The sequence below is a fragment of the Thermobia domestica genome, chromosome 10, assembly GCF_964235325.1.
Source record: "Thermobia domestica chromosome 10, izTheDome1.hap1.1, whole genome shotgun sequence".
Taxonomy (NCBI): domain Eukaryota; kingdom Metazoa; phylum Arthropoda; class Insecta; order Zygentoma; family Lepismatidae; genus Thermobia; species Thermobia domestica.
The window spans coordinates 35,181,466-35,206,996 of record NC_137463.1 but is presented as its reverse complement, the minus strand read 5'-3'; the positions used below and the strand labels follow the sequence as shown (position 1 = coordinate 35,206,996).

Below are 25,531 nucleotides of genomic sequence, written 5' to 3'. Positions count from 1 at the left end.
TACAATAAGTACTTTTAAAAAATGATACACAAATAACTAGCAAAATTGTATGTAGTATTTTTACTTCAATATATCACACACCCTCTTTTTGAAGCAAACTGCACATCCAGAGCTTCGTTTCGGGTGGTTCTGTACATTCTTGATATTTTTCAGTTAAGTTTCAACTTTCATATACATTGTATGTATATTTCGAACAAAATTTTCACTGATTGATCACATACGTAATAATCTGTTACCACCTATCAGGTGCTTCGGATCTTCAAAATCGGTAAAGCTTTAAATTATGTAATGCACTGACTGTTTCTTAAGCTTGTTCAGAATCGAGAAAGTATCGAATTTTCTGTTCATGGATCATATACGTAATAAACGGTTCATCTGAGCGTACGGTTTCCTAGGCTGTAGAATATATACCGTAACCACTATCACGGTTTCCCAGTCCTGAAGGTTTCTGAATTTTTAACAAGAAAATTCAACATATCGTTACGAAACTTTTTTTTTTTTTTTTTTTTTTTACAAAAAAGAAAAACTATGGAATATATTTAAAAAGGGTGGAAGAATCAATCACTGTTTCAATTCACAAGAAAGACGACAAAATTGATTATAATAATTATCGATGCATTTCTCTTTACATTCTATTAATAAGATTTACCCCATACGCACATGAAATTATTGGAGATTATCAGTGTGGATTTAGTCGAAATCGACCAGATATTTACCATTCGACAAATACTCGAAAAGAAATGGGAATATATTACCCAGTACATCACCTGTTTATTGATTTTAGAAAGGCTTACAAATCGGTTAGGAGGGAAACATTGCCTTACAGAATTTGGAATACCGACAAAGCTGGATTTATTAAGTGTTTAAATGAATCCCAGAGTAAAGTCCGAGTAGAAAAATGAGAGCTTCCACGTCGAGATTGACCTGAAACAAGGATATGTGTTATCGCCGTTATTATTCAGCTTTGTTCCGGGATGCACTATAAGAAAAATCGAAGATAGGAACCAGGGCCTAGAGTTGAATGGTATTCACCAGGTTATGGTATATGCTGATGATGTAAATCTGATAGAACGATCGAAAAAATGCAGAGGCCTTATTAAACGCTTGCAGGGACATGAGTAAATGCAGAGAAATCTAAATACTGTACAAGGAAGTTCGCAAAGATCGTAATACGGCAAATTATGAATGCGTTAAAATATCAATTAATACTTTCGATACAGTGGGTACTTTTTCATATCTTGGATCGGTATTGCCAGACCAAAATCATACCCACAAAGAAATTAAATGTTGACTGAAGTCAGGATTTTCTTGTTATTATTCAGTTCAAAATATTTTGTCGTCGCGAGTTCTGTCAAGGAATTTAAAGCTTAAAATATATAAAATGATAATCATGCCTTTATGCTTTATGGTTGTGAAACATGGTCGCTTACGCTGAGGGAAGAGCGCAGACTGAAATTATTAGAGAATAAAATTCTTAGACGAATATTTGGACCCAAGAGGAACAAGAATGGGGAATGGCGGAAACTTCATAAGGAACAAATACATAATTTATACGGTTTACCATACATCGTTAGAGTCATCAAGTCTACGAGGCTCAGGTGGGCAGGTCATGTAGTCAGAATGGAAGAAAGTAGGAACGCTTTCAAAGTTTTAACTGGAAATCCAATCGGGAAACATCCATTAGGAAAACCTAGGCCAAGATGGGAGGACAATATTAAGATCGATCTAGCAGAAATAGGAATACAGAGTAAAAACTGGATTGAATTGGATAAGGACAGAAGTCAATGGAGAGCTTTTGTAGCCATAGAGAAAGAGAGAGAGGGAATACATTTTAGTTAAGCACAACTGCACAAGAAACATGAGTGAGTGGTTAGCTTTCGCGCTTCTATCGTGAAGTCCGGGATTCAACCCCGCATTCGACCATTTTGACAAAAGTTTTCTTAATCCCATCTGTGAATGTAGAGATAGTGCGTGTACTGTGTATCCTAGCCGACTTCCTTTCTAATCGTTTTTAAATCTTTGTTATTACTAATTACCAGCAGTGATGGATTTCCAAAGAGGGTTATGGGTGGGGATGTCTTTCGGATTGAAGCCTCTACCCCGAAATTATGGAATTTCTAAAACAAACTAAATATTAGTTTTCCTTTACTCATAAACTTCAAGCTGTCCTCAAATAAAAAAAAGGAATTTTTAGAAAAACTAAGCATTAATAAAAAAAAAGCCCCTCCCAAAATACTTTTCTAAATCCGCCACTGATTATCAGTATAAAATGGTCTTCAAGGTTGTATCTGAAAGAATATAGCTGAATATACAAACGAAACGAAGTATTTGTTATGCCTGTACTCATAAAGTTAAGCTCCTCTTAAATAAAAGTTAGGAATTTTTAGAAAAACCGAACATTATTCAAAAAAACTCTCCCAAATATTTTTCTAAATCCTATACTGATTATTTCTATCAAATGTTATTCAAGCTTGTGTCCGGAAGATTATTGTTAAATCATTGCTCAGCTCAGTATAACGGAAATGTGGAAGTACGCTCTGACAGATATATTAAAAAACGTACGCTCTGATGGATATATTAAAAAACATAAGTTTAATTATGTGCTAGAAGCTAGAGTACTAAGCTCTAAGAAGTGAAACACGAATGACTAAAACGAAATCTAGAGAAGAAAAAATATCGATAATTCAGAAGTTAAAATAAAGTTAAATATCCTCTACAATTGCCCTCAAATAGGGATGCGCTCGAGTCGAGACACACTTTGTAAAATTCGAGACGAGTCGAGGCAAACGTATTTCTCGACTCGAATTTTCGAGTCGAGACACGAGTCGAGTCGAGACGGCTCTTAAAAATCTCGACTCGACTCGAATGTCTCGAAAATCTTTCTATAATTTTTAATATTATTTTGAAGAAAGTATTCACTCAGAAACAGCCTTGAAACCAATTCCAGCTTTTATTCCTTCAGAAAGGTACAGAACGCATAAAATTAATAGTTAATCTTTAAAGATCAAGATTTAATTTTCAGGTCAATTCAGTTAATTAGAACTAATAGTTAATGTCGTTGTATTTGGTTGTACTGCAAATATAATGATAATAATAATAATAATAATTGATTATCCAGTTTGTATAAAACTATTATCCGTAGTCTAAATCTAGTTTGTATAAAACTATTGCGATAAAGTGAACTTCATAAATTCTCTGAATGAGCAGTTGGTAGTCTATAGTAATTTAGCATAGTTATAATTATTGTGTTTTCGTTCCCATGAACGCAATAGGGTTACGTAACTTCTGGATTATTCGCTTTCCCAACTATTCTGAGGCTTTAATATGTTGCAGCATATCACGATCTTATCTAATATAAATAAAATAAAGAGTTTGTTAGTGTGTTTGTCTGTCTGTCTGTGTGCGACCTGGGGACCAGACGAGTGGACCGAGAGTTCCCAAAATTTGGTCACGGGTACCTTAGTCCAGGCCCCAGTCTAAGGCGAAGCGTTTTTTTTTTAAATTTCGAACCAGGGGGGGTCTCGGGGGGGACGTTTACTGGGACCGACCTGGGGACTAGACAAGTTGACCGAGAGTTACCAAATTTTGGTCACGGATACCTTGGTCCAGGTCCCAGTCTAAGGCGAAGCGTTTTTGTCAAAATTGGAACCAGGGGGTCTCAGGGGGGCGTTTAGCGAGACATGTAGTAAAAGTAATCCAAATTGATCGACATTAGTGTCAAATCCATAGTTTTCACGGTCGCTGAGATCAATGGTGACACTTCCATCAGCGATGACTTGCAAATTCAGCTACTACTGTATGCGGGCCGGGTGTCAGTGGGTGAGGAATACCGAGACATGTATAAAAAGCCCATATTGATTGATACTAGTGTCAAATCCATAGTTTTCGCGGTCACTGAAATGAATGGTGATACTTCCACAGGTGTTGACTTCCAAATACAGCCCCCATGCGAAGAATGGGTATATTAAGCTAGTATTACAATAAATGGACTGCTTGGATGCCAAGAACTAGTACAGATAAGTACCATTCACTTCTATGAATAGGTATTTTTTAAAAGGATTTTTGTAAACACTAAGTTATAAAACAATGAACTACATACAGTAGTTATGGTTTTGGTTCCCAACATAAAATAAATATGGATTGTTCATGAGATATTGAACTTCAACTTTCACTCCTGGAAAATTTCAATTTTGGAGTTAGGCCACTTGGCATCAAAGCAGTTCACTGTAAGATAAATACATTCCGCACATTAGTAACATAGTTGTTCAGGGGCCTTCGATTTCCATCCTCTCAAATGAAAGCTGAACGATTGCTTGATACATGCTGACTATATAGAAGAAATAGTGTAATAAGTTTTCGAGCTTTGGTGCGTATCCGTATTTACACTCTGATATAACTTTAAGTTCACACTCAAATCGAGCTAATTGTTTAATGCATTTCGAAAGCTTTTGTTTTTATGCAGCTCATTAAGGAAAATCTATTTCATAATCGTAACATTTATGTACTAAGAAACTATGAACGTAAAGTGGACTCGACCTAGCCCCGTGGCCGCTGTGACTCAGTGGCACAGCTCTCACCCTTGGTGTGTGAGGACTCTGATTCTGTGTGTGTGTGTGTGTGAACTCCGCGGCTAGTGTACGCGTCTTTGCCGCGGAAGACTCGGGTTCAATTCCCGGCGCGAGCTCATGTAGTTCGGATTCCACGTTAATCAGTAGGTCTACATTTCATATATCCTCGCTGCTGAAAGAGACGGTAAAGTCAAAATCAACTCAACAATATATATGTGTGTGTGTGCTTATGTGAATTTCCTCGTGGCTGTATGGTTAACACATACGCCTTGATCGCAGGAGACTCTGGTTCGATTTACGGTGGAAGCTCACGAAGTTGTTACCGGTATCCCACTTTAAACTGTAGATCCATGCCTCATATAACCATAGATATAATATATATGCCTTTGATACACTTATTTTCCGACTTGAAAGCCATCGAAAATTTCCGGACACAGAGTCCCGTAGACCGAAAATGAGAAACATGGGTACAGAGTAAAACAGCCATAGAAATTTAAGCTTTTTTAGGCTAACTTAATCCTTACATATAATGCAATAGCTTGGCCAAGTTATAATGGAGGAAATGCTATCATTGCAACACTCTGAGAATAGAAAATATTCGTCAGGTATTACAATCCCCCCCTCTCCTGCAGAATGAAAACCCTGACTAAAACTCTATATATATATATATATATATATATATATATATATATATATATATATATATATATATATATATATATATATATATATATATAACTATTTTGTGTAATGTAACAAACAGTGGCGGATAGTATTCATGTTTCCTTGCAGAGGTCCTTACTAAGGTTCGCTTCCATCTTCCTCTCCCCAAGAACTAAGATAAATTAAAAAATTGCTATTATTGTTAATCTTGTACAAAGGACGCAATTAAAGTCCCAGTGTAACACCCCTTCACATTTAGATTTTTCCCCTGGAAGAAAACCAGTTATTATTGTTTCTCGATTTCTCAGTCTCACCTACATAAACATACGAATAGAATTACAGGATAGGACATGTTTAGAGTGCTTGCACGTGACATCTAACTATATTTCTCATCAAATGTGTCACAGATGAAAATTTCCGTTTGTACTGCCTCTATTTTCTGGTACATATGTTTCATTTATGTTATGTTGCTAAAATTCGTTAGGAAACAAGTACAGACTGCGCCTGTGTGCCTGACAAAACGTAAATGTACTGGATAATTATTTCTTCACTTTCTTCCAAAAAAAAAAAAGTAATCCATCTCATGTCGGCTAACAAAAGGAGGTAGCGGACCAAAGATAGCCGTTGTTTACCTAAGGTCGTTACACAGCAGGGGTTTCATTCAGTCAGAGGGAAAAGAAAAAATAATTTAAGGTTTCTACATTTGTTTTGAACTGCAATATACTTCTTCCTTTTATTTTAAGAACCACTTCCTTCTCATTTGTCTGCATCAGAAAAAAATGCAAAAAAATCACTAGAATGTGCCTATTTACCCAAGTACGTACTAGATCACTAGTTCAATAGTAAAATCACTAAATCTAGTACGAAATCATAAATGTGGCATCCCTGGGTTGGAGCGAAAGTAATGGTTGGAGTAAAAACTAGTCCATATTTCTACTGCGTTCTGTTGTTGAATTCACAGAAATGTTCAAAAATAAATTCAAGAAGTAAAACACGATCCTACAAAAGACTGTTTACTTGCTTACTGGTTTTAGTATTGTGAACTGAAACTCAAGTGCGCAGTCATGTTGAATACTTCTGTCCCTTTCTACTTTACAACTTGAGGTGGGATGAGTCGGAGTCGGAAGTGGTATGTATTGTTTATACTACTTACAACGTTACCCCCCACATAAAATATATATTCACCCTTTCTCCCTTCCCTTTTTCGAATACAATGAACCGACTCTTTTGCTGAAGAAAGATGCTAAAAGAAAATTGAAACATTTGTGTCTAAACTTTTTTGAAGCGCAGCCTTTTGTATTTGTAAGGTTTTGCGAGTGTTTTCGAGATAGCCAAATCTTTTACCATGGACTCCTGCTGCGAACTGACCGTGAGTAAACACCCGATCTCGCTGTGCTCAATTTCTCTCGCACACGTGAAATGGGTTTGTTGTTTTCAAAACAAATAGGAAGTTACCTTGTGCTTTTGCATTTCTGCACACACACAGGTACCATTGTTGTTTTAATGATCAGAAGAAATATCAAAACCATTCGATATATATGATACGAAACAGCTAACAGAGGGAGGTAAAGATAAAAGTAGGCCTATACCAAGTTTTCCGCGTGGTACCATTATGGAGAATAAATATTTGATAAAGTCACGTAGATGCGCTTAAACCTATTCCATCTGTCCTTATAATTTTTCTGGTCTCATCAATTTCTCCGGAGAATACGTACAACATATGTCCAAATTCCATATATACTCTTTCTAAACTAATGAGTAAACTCATTAAGAACACCAACTGATATCAATAAACAGGAAAGAAAACAATACTTTATACTTCTATCATTTGGTACACATCTCTATGAAGCACAGCTTGTTTCTTTTCGAAATAGCTCCTTCGTGTCACAGCTGTGGCTAGTTTTGTTTTGTGTTAGGATGAAAGAGAGAAATGCAACATTTGCTTCGCGGTGAAGTTATATATATTATTAAGATGAGCGGTGATAAGCGAGGTTTAACAAAAAGTGCCTTTCGGATGCACAATTTAACGGGTAGTTGCAGTCCGTGTTGAGAATCGAACCAAAGCTATGTAAGACATGTTAATATTGAGCTCTTTTGTGGTAAAAGTGAACTTCAGAAACACACAAAAGACTTGAAACATCAAGCTAATGTAAAGCAATTGAAAAATAGCCTACCTATCGCTGCATCTTTTCTGTTGGCTAGGAACATGCAGTGTGTAGCAACAAGAATCGTGTTAAGGACTTTTTTTTTTCGAACATAACATTCCCTTCAACACCATAAAAGACAATTTAATGTTTGTTAAAAGAAAATGCACATAATATTTTTAAATTTTGTTTGTGATCGTATCATGCATAATTATAAATAATGCCTTTCATGCTACGAGAATGAGTTCAACTATACGTCATGGCCCCTCTAAAGCGGGGCCGCGGGGGCTCAGTGGTAGATCGTTCACCTCTGGTGCTTGGGGACCGTGGTTCGATCCCAGCTCGCACCAAGTGAACTTTGTGGTGGACAAACACCGTGTGCGTGGGTTTAGTCGGGGTTCTTCCGTTCCTCCCACTTTCTTCATTCCACGATTTCACTAATTTCTCATCATCACCCCTCTCCTTTAGCCTAACCGGCATAACCGTGGGACGTAAAACTCAAAGATTTCACTTCATTTTTTCCCTCGAAAGCGATATCTTTCAAAATTATTTATTGTTAGATATTGTAAATTTACGGTATCTATTTTAATGGACGGGAAATTTTGCATCTAATCGGATAATTTCATGGCTTCTAACAGGAATTCGCAGTTACGAAATTTGCATCACTGTCTTTTGAAAGGATCCCTAGAAAAAATACTACTAGAAAATAACTGAAAACACAAAATGGATTTGATAGCCAAATTCACGTCATCTTGGTGCGTCATCATTTTTCTTTAAATATTTGTATTTAGTGTTAGATTAGAGTTTAGTGTCCCTTTCAGCATCAAGGCTATATGAGACGTGAACTTACAAATTAACGTGGGTTCAGAACCACAGGAGTTCCCATCGGAAATCGAACCTAGGTCTCCCGCACCAAAGACGCGTACGCTAATCATATGGACAAGGGTGTTCGATATTTAGTAATGTGTACATAAAGTTGTGAAATTGCGCTTGTATAATGGAATGCAATTCCTTCTACTGACATAAACGTTCACAATACTTAGCTGGACAAAGTATCTTTAAAAAGAAATGTCACTCTTTATGTTTCAATTCCTGGTTCGACTGAAGGATGGAACAAATTGCAATGAGCGTTTTTGGATCCTACTTTGTGTAGTTGATTCATCATAAACTTGGTATTTGATACGGATGTGAACTAAAAACGTACAAATATAAATTTAAGTCATTCAAATACCTTTAAACAAAAATTGAATATATATATGAAAGAATCATGTTATTTCTTTAATACAAGTACATGAATACAGTTAGCTCCTCTTAATGAAAATAAGTGGTGATTGGTCTTTAAAACTAGTGTGGAAAGATTAGTAAAGAATCTGGTATAATTTAGAAAAATATATGGTAATTCAGGCCTGTGTTTGGCATCATCGATTGTCTCAAGAGTGGCAACCCTGACTTAAATGTTTCTCTTCAAGAATAATGGATTATCTGGGATATATCAGATATACAACTCGAGTTGGAGCAGTATTCTCTATAACAAACTTTGAAGCAGGCAGCATATCCGTTGAAATAAGTTATTTCTGAGTATATGAGTGGAATTCAGAACTATTTTGAGTCAGTTCGACTTGTTTCTAGTTAAGGCAAGGTAAATCAATCCCCGGATAGAGAAATAGATTACTCTTATGTTATTTCTTAGTAGGGAACATCTAACATTTTCACGGGAGACAGTGTCTTTTTATGAATATTGACATTTCCACGTATATTTAAGATTGCTAGCAATACCTGGTTTCCATAGTAACGGAGCAAGTCGTAGGGATTTTAGAGTGAGAGCCTTATTTGAATTGTGAGCAAGAAGGATGCTTGTTTACGAGGTTCAAAGACTGTTTTTAAACCACAGTCTGACTGTATTCAACTGAGTGTGAACTTATAGAATACTGGACTAGTTCTCGATGCGAACCTAACCTCAAACGAAGATTCTGCTGAAGGCGCTTTACTTCTCTGGTGAGAGGAATTTTCTTATATTCAACCAACTCAATCCTATAAGTAACAGAATTAGCCTTTTTGATGGAGAGTCTGTTTAGGACTTTAGGCCAGATAGCTTTCTGATTATTGAAATTGTCTTTTAGATGTGAGGGAGTATGATGTAAGAAAACACATGTTCTGCTCTCTCATGATAGAAGCACAGCTTAGCTGCGTTAAAGAAAATCGATTTGAAGTTATAGTTTCATGAAGGCTTAAGTAGGCGACTTCTTTTCCGGACTGAAAAGTTGGTCTTTTATTTCATGGCAGTTAAAGGAAATTCTTCTCAAATCAGAGCACCATTCTTAAGCACCAAAATATCCTGTATGGACTGTGGAAATGCTTTATTTATCAAAGTTTCCTTAAACATGTGGTATGTACTACTCTGTGCTTGTTAATTACCCTAGACAAACTTACCGGGCAGTTCAAATTTTTACAGTTAAAGAAAAGATTACAAGACTAATAGTTATTTACTATATGTTATTTTAAATGCGACACTAGTAGCAATAGAAGCCACGAACTCATTTTCTTTTCTTTTCTTTCTTTCTTTTTTTAATCGCACACACAAGAACACATGTACACCAAAACGATAATGTTCGACAATGTTCCTGGGTTCATTGAGTGTTTCTATCTCTTGGTAGATGAATGTTTGTCCAGAATTACTATTGGAAATCGGGTTGCAGACCGCGAAATGCATGTTTAACCCTTTGAGACCTGGTGGTAACATTTGCGTACATCATATTTGCGAGCACAAAATACTACTTAGTAAATAACCAGTGGATAGTCTTTGTTACTACTTAGTTTATTATCTAAACAAATTAGATGGAGCACTATGGCTCAGTGGTAGAGCGCTTACCTCTGGTGCGTGGGGCTGTGGTTCGATTCCCGGCAAAGTAGTTTTGTAGTTTACAACATCGTGCTCGTGGGTTTTCTCGGGGTACTCCCGTTTCCTCCCACAATTTCATTCCAACAATTCTTCCATCATCATTTACTTATTTTAATCATTATCTCCCTTAGCCTAACAGACATAATCCTGGGACGTTAAACTCAAAGATTTCATTTCATTTTTTTAAAAAACCAATTAAATCATAATTAAATTGAAGGCTTATTCTTTTAGTATGGGAAACATATTGACACCCATGGCCGTAATCAGGCTTGAAGATTAGGTCGGACAGACATCATTTAGGGTCAGGCTCTTAAGTATTCTTTTAATAAACAATGCTGAACAAACTAGACAATCGTGTTTTAGGATTGTAGAAAACGACCGTGAATTATGTTCAAACACAATTATTATTATATTTATTTCTCTGACTATTGGATCTTTATACCCTACATTACAGTGTTAAACAAAAGAGAATAATTGTTTGTATAATAGTATTCAAGAGTTTTCTCATCATGATTAGTTTTGTAAACAATTCAATTACACTTATTTGGTGTTTATTTCTAAATAATAAGTCCTAATACAATTTCATAAAGTTGTAATTCTTCTTTAGTTTGTATCATTTTACACAATGACAAATCCAAAAGGTGTGTTGTATCGGTGCAGTACCAGTTTTTCACGTTTTTCAAAATGTTCCAAAACCCAAAGAATAATCTTTAATTTCTGATATTTTAGTCGTCACAAATTACAATTTTATAATGTAGTCAATGTTTATAATTACTGGGCAGTTGGGCGTTTAAACTAATGACATCATAATAAAGTCAAAACCATAATTTTGAGTTGAATTGATTCTGAGTTTAACGTCCCGTTCAGCAGCGAGGCTATGTGAGACGTGGACCTTCTGATTAACGTGGAATCCGAACCACATGAACTCCCAGCGGGAATCAAGCCCAGGTTGCCCACGCCAAAGGCAAGTATGCTAACCGTTAGCCACGAAGGAGTTCCACCATAATTTTAGTGGGCGATAAGAAATATCTCGCCAGTACTTTTACAATAAATAAAATTTTATAAGTATTAAAGAATAGTGGTAAGAGATTTTATAATAGCTCTTTTATTTATGAGATATGAGTATTTTGAAAAAAAAAAACAACTAAAGAATAGGTTGCCGGAACCACAAAAGACTCGTAAAATAAACTTTCTTATAAATACATACGCACCTTACTCACCTTTTATAATTGCTATGCTTACGTTCTCCATAAAAACAGAAATTCTCTTTTAGTGATACTTTACACAAGATCATGAAGTGGGTTAAAATTTAATTAAAGGCAAAATACAATACAATAATCCACAAATATTGCCTCAAGTGAGTTTAAAGATTTCTAAACACTAGTGCGAAACCGGGCTCTGCCGTTGCGATCGATTTACAGGTCTTGAGACGAAAGTAAGAAGGGACTTACGCACACAGTAAGTAAAAACAATTACTATGCCTGTAACTTTCCCCCAAATGGGTGTATCTTAAAACTAACCTCACCATTATTTTTCTAATTAAATTCTAGCCCGAAATTACGTATCATATTACCCTATTCCCATTTTGAAAACTTGACCTTAATTCAAAATGGCGAATTTCAAGATGGCTGCCATCAAGGTCATATCTACCATACGACTTCCCCCCAGGACTTATATGTATCCACATGGTTTTTCTTCACTTTTCTTCATTAACGCTCCGTTTACAAAGGATAGTAAGGGACTTCTGTAGTAATCTCTAATAACCACATCACAACTCTTAAAAGTTAATTTAAAAAAAATAGAAAACATGCACCATGGCAAAAATTTGTCTTCACAAGTAATGATGTATACATGCCTTCTATCAGCAAAAAAAAGTTTCATTGAAATTGGAGCCGGACATTTGAGTGATGTCCCTTGTGGGATGTGATTGAACGTGACGTCAGAACACATCGCCCCCCTTCCCGGAATTTACGGGAATTAGGTGACCTGAGTGAGCACATGTGGTGCCAGCTCTCTCCGAGCGACCTATCAAGGATCATTGCGTGTATGCCAAGACGTGTCGCCGTTTTTATCCATGCCAAAAGTCGACATACTGACAATTAGGTAGGTAGTCATGATGGTCTGGCTGATGTGTGCGTATATTTTAACTCATATATTTTGTCTCGACTCGAATTTCGAGACGTCTCGACTCGAATTCGAGTCGAGTCGAGACAGAGACTGTCGAGTCGAGACACGAGTCGAGACAGAAATATATTTTCGAGTCGAGACACGAGTCGAGACAACATTTTCTCGAGACGAGTCGAGACAGGCTTAAATCTCGACTCGACTCGACTCGAATGCATCCCTACCCTCAAATACTGCATACTTTATGTTTACTTTAATTCATAAACAATGTGCTCCATCCATCATGATGGTGAATTCCAGAGCGAAATATGGCATTTAGGTCATGGAATCTTATTTAACTTTAGAGTATACTATAAGAAAGCTATTTAAACAGAAAAATCATGAAAATGAAAAAAAGCCAAAATTTCCAAAATTCTCGTTTTTTTTCAAAAAAGCCGGCTTTTTATGTGCAAAAAACCATCGATTCAAAAAAGCCGGCTTCTTTGCATCTCTAGATACAAGTGTGGGGACGTAAGTTAACATTTTAGGAATATATATATACTATATCATCGATTGCAGGGTGAAAACGTTTACCTGTGAGGCCTTTTAGTGTTTCAGACGCTGAACTTCTTCACCTACCATTGCAATATCCATTTTAGTATTTATGATAAGTAACCATTCCTAATAGAGATAATAGTATTTTCCAATTTTAATGCCTCGAAAGTGTTAAAATTCTTGTGAACATATGTAGTTCGTCAAGTAGTATTCTCCGTGGCTGAGTAGTTAATGTCGTGACTTCATAATAGAAAGGATCTTAGTTCGAATTCCGTCTCCGAAGCTTTGAATTTCTTAATTCTTCATTCTACATATGTTGAGACCTTTCTCTCACTGCGCAACCATCTCATGCTTAAAAATAAAAAAGAGTTCTTCACCTTAATTTGACAATTGCTCACAGGTTCGACTGACAAACTTTAATTCGTAAATGCTTCAAAAATTACAACTTTCCTCAGAATATGGATGATGTCTGATCATTTATTTTTCCAATTATAAGCTTGCATATGTGAATGTGTCCCAATCTGTTCCCACATTTGAATCTCTCCTTCTCTCTCTCTCTCAATGTCGTCTGTCACGAAGTCACATGATAGGATCAAACGTCCGACTCTTGAAACCAGGTATAAGCCTCTACCAATGGCCATCGTAACTCCCTATAGGTTTGTTTTATAGGCTGCGGATATTTACGCACTTCAAACTAGGAACAGATATAAAAATCAGTAAAACAGTCGCTTTTGTTGTGGAAATTTCGATCTCCAAGATGCTTCTGGCAGTGGGCGACCAATCACAGAGAAAAATGCATGATTATTCATGCAAAAGTTGATCAAGACCGCAATGTAAACAGTCATGACGTCGCCAATGACCTAAAGAACCATCGCCAGTATTAAATCATTCAAAGAAAGGTCGCTAAAAAGTGATTTTAGTTCTTGATTGTATGCAACCCTCATTACTCTGTCGAATTTCTGGTTGCAGCATATTTTAGGATAGGTTTTTCTCATTACGAGCTGCAGGAAATATTTTATTTAAAAAAAAAACAATTAATTAATTATTACTTTTTTTCGAATTTTTCATATGTATAAACCTTCCTTAGCTTATTCGATTAGTGAAAACCACATCGAAATATGGCCAACTGTTCTCGAGATAATCGCAAACATCCATACTAACGTACAGACATACAGGTCAAACTGAGAACCTCCTTTCTTTAAGTCGGTTAAGAAGAAAGTACGTACAATTGTGTTTCGCATTGCATAATATGTATATTTCCGGAGATAAAATATCTCGTATTCGGTTCTCCGAGAGGACATATTTTGGGACAGTTTTTATTAGACGAAAAAATATGGTGCATGGGGTCCCTGATTTGAGCCCAGCTTACGCCAAATGGGCTTTGGGGTGGACAAACACCATGTGTATGGATTTCTCTGAGGTTTTGCTTTTCCTCCCACTTTCTTCATTCCACCACTTCTTTTAATACTGTCATCACTGTCTCCTTGAGGTTCGGTGTATTATCCTGAAACGTTAAACTAAAAGAAAAATGAATAATGTTGGAAATAAATGAGAGACAAAACTTAAGTAAAATAATAAAAAAAATGGAACATGAAACATACATAAATGCTACAGGAAGGAAAATCTAAAAAGAGATTGAACAAAATATGTGGATTTGGTAAGAATTTACGAAGTTTAATGCGAAAATTAGTGAATTTGCGAAACGTAGTATATACAGTTTTGCTCGAAATAATAATAATAAAAAAATGTCTCTAATGATGTGGGGATGATTTTAGATAGGATTGCCTATGAGACGAGCGTTTAGGCTGTCTCGTCTCCAAAAGGTGTTGTTAAACTGATATCTCGACTCGGAAAGTGTATGTTTTTCCTATTGGAAGAGCCCTGTCTCATCTTTGTTGGTACCCCAAATTCTGGGTAAAAGATGAGAGAGAATGTAATAATAATAAAAGTGTAATTTGTAGATGGTAGGATAATAAGCTTATTGTAAATGAGAATGTCCTTTGCCTGTAATAGGTGGCTAATAAATAAAATAAAAATAAAAAAATCAGTGTTTATAGGTGTTCAAATCATTACACAATATACTCAAATAATAAATATGGTTTTAAGTGTTGTTGTTTCACCCCCTTTGTGGACCTCATTACGCGGGAGAATTCTGATAACTTTTTGATAAAATCAAGACATATTTTTTTTTTGGACAAAAACTTACAAAACGAGAAGAGAAAGAATTCTTCGAAAATGAAGGTGAAACTAGATTTCTACAAATTTTACAAGAGAAGACAACAAACCCACATTTCTCGTCTCGTCTCCTCTGCTGAGAAACACTCATAACTAGAGATACGAAAATGAAAATTTTGGGGAGAGTGAGTTCTTTTTTTTTTTTTTTCAGGCTTTGCAGGTGGGACGGAATTTTCGCTTTTTTAAAAACTTTTTATGGTTTTCTCACTCAAGTACCACCTTTGTTTAATTGTAGTGGATTTTGCCATGAAAAAAGTGTCTTTACACCATTCATTACGAATTCTACGTTCAGTTAAAGGCTGGCTACGTATTTTTATTCATTTCCAAACTGGTATTTCATTCGCGGACGACGAGTGTAACATATGCAACCCAACATACCACAAGCTTGGTGTTGGTTGCATAACCACCTTACAAAAAGTCTGAAACTTCACATCTTGATAAGTGTGTTTTACTGGTGTCCTAAATTCAAACAGGGAAGAAAAAAAAAGTATCACAAACCAACAAAACTAATTTTTGTTTTGGTATAGAATTTTGCATACAATAGCGTTCTCCATTGCGGAGTCACTTTATTGTAAGTTTTAGATATTGTATTAGAACTTAAAGTAAGATAAGTTCAGTTTACACAATTAAAATCATTAACGACCACTTTAGCAGTGCAGTGCCATAATTAAGCAGGGGCAGCCGGGTCAGTGTTCCTGGCCATAAGGGCCCCCAAAAATCCAGTCGAAATTACAGTAATTACTGCTTTGAAAACTGAATAAAGAATAGTACCTAAGAAACTGAAGAATTTAGTGTTGTCCCGAGAGATAGTGCCGTGGGTGGTGACGAAAACTGCTGCGAGATTTTTTTTTCTTTTTTAGATTTTGCATTTTGCGCAGCAATTTGCGAAACAAATTTAAATTTGCATCACAATTTATAAATTTTATACCGCTATCTTATTTTTAACAGTAGTGGTCTAAGGAAACTAAAATTATTTATATATTTTACAGTTTTAAGTGAGAATGTAACAATAAAAATCATATGTAACAAACATATGTAGTAATGAAAAATAAACTAGAGAAAAGTAATGAATATAAATATACAAAAGAAATGAAATAAAATACATACTTTAACATCCCGCAATGATGCCCTCTAGGCTAAGGGAAACAGATGATTAAGGCAAGTTAATAATGATAGAAGACTTGGTGGAATGAGAATATTGGAGGAAATTGGAGGACCGAGAAAACTCACGGACACGATGTTGTCCACCACAAGCTTACTTGACTGGGAATCGAACGGGGGACCTCACGCACCAGAGGTAAGCGCTCTACCACTGAACCACCGTGCCTCCAAATGTTTCATTGAAAATAGCACGATCGAACTTCAGTTATACCATTATGATTCTTTTAACAATGCTATGAAGGAAATCTTCGCGTGAATAATATTTAAATTGAATAGATATTAGTGTAGAAAGCAAGGATCTTGGTTTTATCACAACCAACTTCAGTCTTCTCTATTATTATTATTATTATTATTACAGTAAAACCTGCCTTCAACGGGCCCTTTATTAAACGGAAAACTGTCTTAAAAGGAAATATTTCATGGTCCCATGGATTTTGGAGTAAAAGAAATGTAGAAGTCCCTTCATTAAGCGGAAACTGTGTTATGCGGACAACGGAAAGCAAAATAAACCTTTAACGGAAAATTCTGAGTTTCAGACTACATCGTTTAGAAATTTTTTAAACATCCTGTGAGAGGGTAAACATATACTGTCTGCGATAAATACTTCGTTCTTTTTGTTAAATCTTTATGAGCAGTGTTGACCTTCGTCAATCACTACTCATATTCAGCTCCCACAATTTTTCGCTAGTCCTACGTAGCATGTCAGCTGTCAGTCTTCTTTGTAGGCGTACTTCTGTTCCGCTTGTGTAGCAACTAGCGACAGCCAACAAAAATGAGAAGAAAACTGACAAAACAAAGTTCTGGAAAAAAAGAATTGAGGTAAAGCAGAAGTTATATATCTCCATCACGTGTCGCGAAAACAAGGAGGAAAGAGTTCAGAGGACTTTCAAAATTCCAGAGAAAGCTTTTCTGTGTTCTGAAGTATACCGCAGCCAAGTAGTAGCAATGAATGCAAAAAATCCTGCTTGACTATTGGGAAAAATAAAGGAAAGTGTGTACAGCATATTTTGTGTTTATTTTAAGTTTTTTTGGGTATTAATCCGTAGAAGGAAAAAAGTACTGTAATTGAACAAGTTGCGTACATCAATATATTTTCTCATTATGTCCGTTATAAGCATATATTTTTTTTAACGGAAAGGTCTATCTCCATTAAGCGGAAACCTGTCTTTAACGGAAATTTTTGCGAGTCCCGCTAGATTCCGCTGAAGACAGGTTTCACTGTATTATTATTATTATTATTATTATTATTATTATTATTATTATTATTATTATTATTATTATTATTATTATTATTATTATTATTATTATTATTATTATTATTGCAGGGGGAGGAGAAGATAATGGTAAATTTCGGGGCCAAGCACTTGGGGGAATGCACATTTCTGCTGGTCGGAAATGCTTCAATAATAACGAGGACTCTCCGGAATAGTTACAAAGCATTTTCTTTTGAAACCTCACTGCAACATAAGTTTTTCCCTCGTAAATTTAAAGAGAAAGCGTGAACGTACGATAGTTTCAAGGGCAACCATGCTGATAGTGCTATATTTACCTTGCGCTGATAGGCTCATTCTTTTTCCACATATTTTATTGTTTTCATAGAGCAGAAGGACGTTTTCCGTCCAAAGATTTGTGTCTTTCCTTGGTTTTCTCCATTCACTCACATTCTTTCTTAGAGTATTGAGGATTGTGTCGCTGTTTGCAGTTTGAGAGCTCTTAAGGAACAACTAATGGATACAACGATTTCTTATCATAGTCGCTTACGATAATGTCATTTGTGATTGCCATGATGGACGATAGGTCTTCTCCCATTCCTCCTTACTATGAAAACACTTATTCCTAGCTTTTGGCCTTTGGCCACATTTTTTTTATTTTCTATGTCGCGCAGTTCTTTTCCACCCGTCTTGGATTGGCGCCATTAAAACCATGCTGTTACCATCCACAAACTATTTCTTTTAAGTCTGTGTGCTCTGTTTCCTTACCTAATTCACGTTTTTGTCCTATTGACACTTTTCTGTGGTACAACTAACAAAATTCCACTGGCGTGGCACCGACCATAGAGGTGAATTATTTGCGATCTCTCCTTCTTCGATTCCTCTCTATACGTTAGCTATGTTGGATTCATGTGCATGTAAGTGACAAAGTCATTTTGTCTGAAGCCAAGCTTCTAGGAGAACACAACAATATATCGTCGGCGGCAATTCAAAACCTGCTATGTGCATTTTGCAGGAGAAGCGAAAAACAGTATCCTGGTTAGCTTTTTGGCTTTATAAAAGTGATGTTATAAGTAATATTTGATGCTGCACGTAACTGGTACCTTCTCAAGTTACTTGAGAAGGTACCAGTTACGTGCAGCATCAAATATTACTTATAACATCACTTTTATAAAGCCAAAAAGCTAACCAGGATACTGTTTTTCGCTTCTCCTGCAAAATGCACATAGCAGGTTTTGAATTGCCGCCGACGATATACAATCTACTCCTTTAACAGTAGATTTTTTTAACATATGCAGTATATAAGTAAATAAACAGTGTGTTCTAGTAGAATAAACAGTATGGATATTATTGGCATATTTACTTTTAGCAGCCTGAAGTTCGTTTTTCTTGATTTTGTCAAAAACTACGCATAAGAATGTATTTATTTCCAAGCTTTTCATTCTGTTTGGTTTCGATGTCACTTATTGATTGACATATACTATTCATATTTGTATAATACCACAGATATACATAATTTTAAATTAAGAGTTAATAAAAAATTTTGGGCTATATTTCATTAAAGATACTATATACTATATTTTATTTATGATACTATATTTCATTAACGATACTATGTGCTATATTTCATTTATGATACTCTATACTATATTTCATTTATGATACTATATTATTAATGGTACTATGTACTATATTCCATTTATGACACTGCATTTCATTAACGGTACTATGTACTATATTTCATTTATGATACTATATTTCACTAATAATACTATCTTCTATATTTCATTAACGACACTACTTATATTTAATTTATGATACTATATTTCATTAACAATGCTATATACTATATTTCACTAACGATACTACGTACAGTATTTTATTTTTGATACTATATTTCATTAATGATACTATGTACTATATTTCATTAACGATACTATACTATAGTCTTGTTGTGTGATAGTAAAAAATGTCGTCTTGATGAGGGTTTACTCTAGCTTCAGTTTCGTCTTAATAGATTGCGTGGTTATCGTACACCATCAACTTTTAGGTTTACAATAAAATACATTTTTCTCCATTTATTCGAAAATTACTCATCAGGATTCACATTCACCTATACCATTTTTATTCAGTTCAACGAGACGTGTAAATTTGCTATGTATCTCATCTTTAGACATTTTTTATCTTTAAAACAACGTAGAATTTGTATTTGAAAATATCGGAATCAATGAAACGCAAGAACTGAATTAATCATAACGTTCAACAAAGGATGTTTAACAATAAATTCCCGCTATTTGAACACATTTTCATTTAAAAATGCATGGCGCATATATTTTCTTTGAGGCTTTTGAATACAATGTTTTGTTTGCCGAGAAAAGGGAACAAATTCGTCACTAGTTTCTGAGTGGATACTTTAGTTAACTTTTCTTAGAAATAAATCATACATATTAGCACAATTTGTTTCAGGGCTGCAAACAACTTTGAACAAAAATACAGCATTTTGTATGTTATTATATATAAAATAAACATTTTATATATACAGAAGAAAAGGTAGTCACACAAATAAATATATGTAAAAGAAAGTCAAATAAATATATGTAAAAGATAAATTGGTGTCTGATCAAGATTTGAACATGATTTAGACATACGCGTTGCAGTGGCATATTTAGGAGGCTGGCTATCGGGCTCAAGACCCTCCTCCCCCGAAGTAAATTTGTTATATGCAAAACTCCATTAAAATTTGTCGGCACCCAAAAGGAAAAATATAAGTGCTTATTCACATTTTGCATAGCCCCTCACGAAACAAAATCCTAAATACGCCACTGCGCATTATCTTTGTTTCTTATATTTTGATTTATTTTGTTTTTTGTTCATTTTTAATCATCTCCAATGTTTTAACAATGCGACAAATAACTTATTCTATACTGCAAAAAATATTCGTAAATCAGAGTCTGACACCTATTTTTTAGAAATGATTTTAACATGTGTCATTGTTTAACGTGTCCAAAATGTCCTGAAGTGTTCCATCCCGTAAACAAGATATGCCTAAAACGCACCCCAACAGTGATTAATACAGTGATTAACATCAGTATTGAAAATGTACCTGAGCATCTAATGTGTCCGGTGAGTACGGACACAAAAAGCGACTTTTAAACAGTGTTAGTACACTTTACACATCATTTAAACAAGTTACTTCTACTCGTATACGCAGTGTACACATCACAAATTCAGATACTTGTTGAACACTCTTAGCGCAGTTCCTGTTAATTAACGATAATTAGGATTGCGTTTCAAAGGCTTTTTGTTCACTGATCGAACACTTGAGAACATTTTTGGACATGTTAAACAATGACACATGTTAAAGTCGTTTTTTTTTAAAAAATAAAAAAAGTGTCAAACGCTGATTTGTTTTTTTTTTTTTTTCAGTAAAATAACTTCTTTGAGCATTGCTAAAACATGCAAACTGATTAAAAGCGAACAGAAAATCAAATACAGTGAAACCTGTCTATGTTGGCCACCATTGGTTCCATTGAAAAGTGGCCAACTTAGACAGGTGGCCAACTTCCAGAAAATAAGTGTGATTGGTGTATTTTTAGAATAGGATTTCTAGTATTACTGGATTTTTTTAATTCTTTTTGGCATATATATACACATTCTAATTTTGTAGTTCTTGATTATTATCGCCTACCTCTTGTTAATGAGCTACAAATGTTTCCTTCGGAGCAAAAGATGTTTTGAGAAAGGGAATTCATATCTCAAAACCTCCGTTACCTTTCGACAAACCGTCAAGTGTCAATAGTTGACAATTGAGATGGTTAGCTTTAACATCGAGAATTTTCCGGAATTACTAAAGCTGCCCACTGATGGAAAGAACCGATATAGCTAAGGTTTTACCAAAACAGATAGGGTAAACAAATACGTAACTATTTCCTGAATTTCTGTGTGTTTTTTTTTCTTATTCACATTTTCCTTCGCCATCCTTTTATCAGGGTAGAGTTTTGGCCATTGACCTCCAAGAACAAATTGTGGGAATCTATGCTTCTTTGTCTCCGGTCACAAACACAGAAAATCTACCTCTATGGGAATACGAAAGAGTCAAGAAAAATAATAAAACGATATTTTGCGTGGCCAAGATACACTGAGAAAAAAAGGACTAGGGTTTCCGTGTAGATGCATCTTATTTACACGGGTGCGCTCCTTAAGTAATGTAATTTGTACAAAAGTACAACAGGTGGGAACACAATGCCAAGTCTGGAGTTCGGCGTCGTGTTAAAAACATCTTTCCTGTCTTTCCTTCTCACAGAATATGACGTCTTATTACCTTTGTAAGATAGGGAGTCACAGATTTAGAAAGAACCAAGAGGGAACAGTCATAGGAAGGTGGTAACAACATTATATACATAAGTTACCACTGTCGGAATAGGTATGGCGTTAATTCTAGATTTGAAATGGTGCTCCCACAATGCAAAATTTTCGCTGGACGGTGGTGTAGATTGTACTACGGATGAAACAACATTACTTAATGTGGTGACGCGCATAACCTGGTAAAAACAGCATTTACATGCCGACTGAATTATACATTTTTCTCCGTATACGCATTCAAATTTATCATTAATTTACAGAGTAATAAGTAACGAATGTTTTATCGAAAAATGCAGGCTCAAGACGAACGAGGCCAAGATGAGCAGGTGGCCAACATAGAGAGGTGACCAGGTTGACAGGTTTTACTGTAAACCAAAACTGAGTCACAATAATAATAATAATAATAATAATAATAATAATAATAATAATAATAATAATAATAATAATAATAATAATAATAATAATAATAATAATGAACACAACGCGTATTTATATTGACGATTAAGAATTACCTGTGTGAAGAGTTGAAGTTGTTCGATGATAAGGTAATAAATCCCTCCCCAAATGCTGTATCATTTCCTTTCTTCTACCATGAACACCTCAACTACTATATTAATTACATTTCCTTTCTTTTTTATATTTTCTTTGAATTTCAGCAAAAATGAAATGAAATCTTTCAGTGTAACGTCCAACGATTATGGCCTTTAGGCTAAGGAGGACGGATGACAAAGGCATGACGGAAGAATTGGTGGAATGATAATGTGCGAGGTAACCGAAGTACCCACCCAAAAAAAAACAATCCACGAACACGATTTGTCCATCACAAATTTACTTGTCCGGGGATCGAACCAGAACTCCACGCAACAGAGGTGAGCGGTCTATCACAGAATCACCGTGTCCCCAGTTTGAATTTTATGCGTGTTAAATCGACAAAGGTTATTGAGTCTAAATTCCACCTGGGACTTATTTGGGTCCAATTGCGCAGTCGTGTCTCGCTTTTCGCTGCTGAGAATTTATATAAATAGCTAAAGTATTATGCTTCTTCCCACATTGTAAACAGTCTTATATATAAATAACTGAGGTAGTCCTGCTGTTCCTGGCTGTAATTCACCGTGTAACCTATTATTTTCAACGCAGTCCAGATGTTAACTTTCTGTTTCATAATTTGAAAATAAAACTGTATAATTTCCATGGATACTTGTAGTAACTACATATACATAGAATTTTTTCGCCTTGCAGAATTTGCTAGCATTGTCCAGTTATTCAAGTCAATTACCTGTCAATACGAACAGAGTACATCGTGAGTTTTTAGTCACAATGTAATGATAAAATGATGCTGAAAATTTTAAATAAATTCTGTCGAAAAAATGTCCAAAGACAAAATATATACCAATGGATAGATACCGTTCACCTGAATAAAATCATATAAGAACTCATGCGTAATTTTTGAGAAAATCGCTAAAAAAAAAATTAATTTTTTAAATAAAATTGATGATGTACTAAAATCATGCCACCTATTAAGGCGAAACTGTAACTAAGTACACCGTCATCAACTTCTTCATTATGACGCTAGCTAGAGGATAGTACAGTAGTATGGATAATGACATAACGCCCAGAATTACCATTGGCTCTTATACTTTCATTTCTGTTGAAATAAAATACGAACTATGATTAGATGAAGGGCCCAAAAGTAGATTTAAAAAAAAAAAAAAAAAAAAAAAAAAAAACAAGATTTACGGGAGAAATGAGATGAAGTAAGAAAAGAGTAATTGATTTTGTCTTTCATTTAACAATGAAATAGAAGTAAATTTTGTAGAAATGAGAAATGAGAAATGTTGTAGAGACTATATGCAGTCTATTTATCTGAAGTGCACATAAGGAAATATGAACACAATCATGCAAGTATGTACTTAGCCCTAACTTAAGCTAATATTAATAGAAATTAGTGAAATTTTAATATTTTTTTCGAAATAAAGGTTGACCTCCTTCAACTAAACATTGGCCTAAAATATTATCCAAAGATTATAAAAACCAGCCCCCTTGGCGTAACAGCCCTTTTTGTGGGTCTAAGTGGCTCCAACGCCATCTGTTAGCGACCTGCTGAGCTACGTCGAGTCTAGCGATGAACACATGGTCAGAGTATTGTGTCGTTCTATTTCTAACCAGGGGCGGATCCAGGACCGACTTATGGGGGGGCGGTGGGTTGTCTGTCATACTGCTACTTAGAGCTACTTTTAACAGCTTCAAACACTGGGATGGGTTTTATTTATATATATTAAAATAAGAAAGTTTCCTCTTCTGGGGGGGGGCGATCGCCCCCCTTGATTCGTCACTATCTCTAACAGCCGTATCAGGAGCTTTCTAGACCTAGTGACCGTCACGTCTTTTATTCACGGGACCATGCGGACGTTAATCCAACACTTTAACCAAGGGGCTACGGTCGTCCAAAGATTATGAACACTAATAAATAATAATGAACTTAACAAAACTGCATGCTTTAGGATGAACTTTCGGGTGTAGATTTCGAGAAGAAAAAAAATTTTATGGCAGTAAAAAAGTATGCCATGCATTGCTAGTTTGAAGCAATGGATAGCTTTTATTCTACTGAAATAGATTATTTATCTATTTATGTACTGTCTATGAAAAATCTACTCTATTAAGCAATATATTGTATATATTATTGTTGGATTCCGCTAACAGTGACGCAGGACACACTGCAAAAAATAAAATCAATGTTTGGAAAATTTTTTAGGAAAGACTTTTCTATCATTGTTTAAATCTTTCAGTTTTCGTTCCACGCTTATGCCGTGTAAGCTAACAGAGACTGTCATGATAAAGAACGAAGGAAATGGTGGAATGAAGAAAGTAAGAGGAAACGGGAGAATACACGCATACAATTTTGTCCACCACAAAGCCCACTTGGCGCGAACTGTGATCGAACCAAGGACCTCAAGCACAAGAGGTGAACGATCTGCTTTATCGTTTAAGATGTTCAAAAGTGTTCTGAAGTGTTCTATTAGTAAACAAAAGATGTCTACAATATATTCTAATAGTGGTTAATAGGAACTCCCTTAAAAATGTTCAAAATGTGTACTAAATATGCAAATGATAATGTGTAAATTGTCCTGACATTGTTTAAAATTCGTTTCAGCTCTTATACTCGTTGAACATATCAGAAGTTCAGGTACCTTTTAAACATTCTGACAATTCTTATTAACGACTCTTAGAATGGATTCTAGTTCTAACTGCAAAATGTTCTAATTATGAAGCAAATTGTGCCTGCAAAAGATTTACCAGTTTGCTTTTTTGTCAAACCAATTATTTGCCTATAATACTACCTATGTGCTATAATTTGGCCATCTCCTTAACAGCATTAATTTTCCATTACTAATAAGCACACGCCCCATTTTTGTACCTGTCTATGTTTCGCAATGATCTGTAAGTATGTTTGAAACAGTGTTACCAGATTATTTTCTATTATCTAATTAATTTTAAAATTCTAATTTAAAAAAATGCAATAGCAGGTCACAAAAACTTTATTTCTTCGTATTTCATTTATTAAATCCTTACTGCTGAAATTATGATGCGTTTTACACTCAAATTATGTTATATCGTCCTTTTTTTTTTAAG

The 25,531-nt window shown here is 35.1% G+C and overlaps 1 protein-coding gene across 1 annotated transcript in view; it reads left to right on the top strand.

Moving 5' to 3' along the window:
- The window catches only part of LOC145662439 (proton-coupled amino acid transporter-like protein pathetic), a 409,124-nt gene that overhangs the window by 273,876 nt on the left and 109,717 nt on the right, over positions 1-25,531 (top strand). The gene's annotated exons all lie outside the window — the stretch shown is intronic.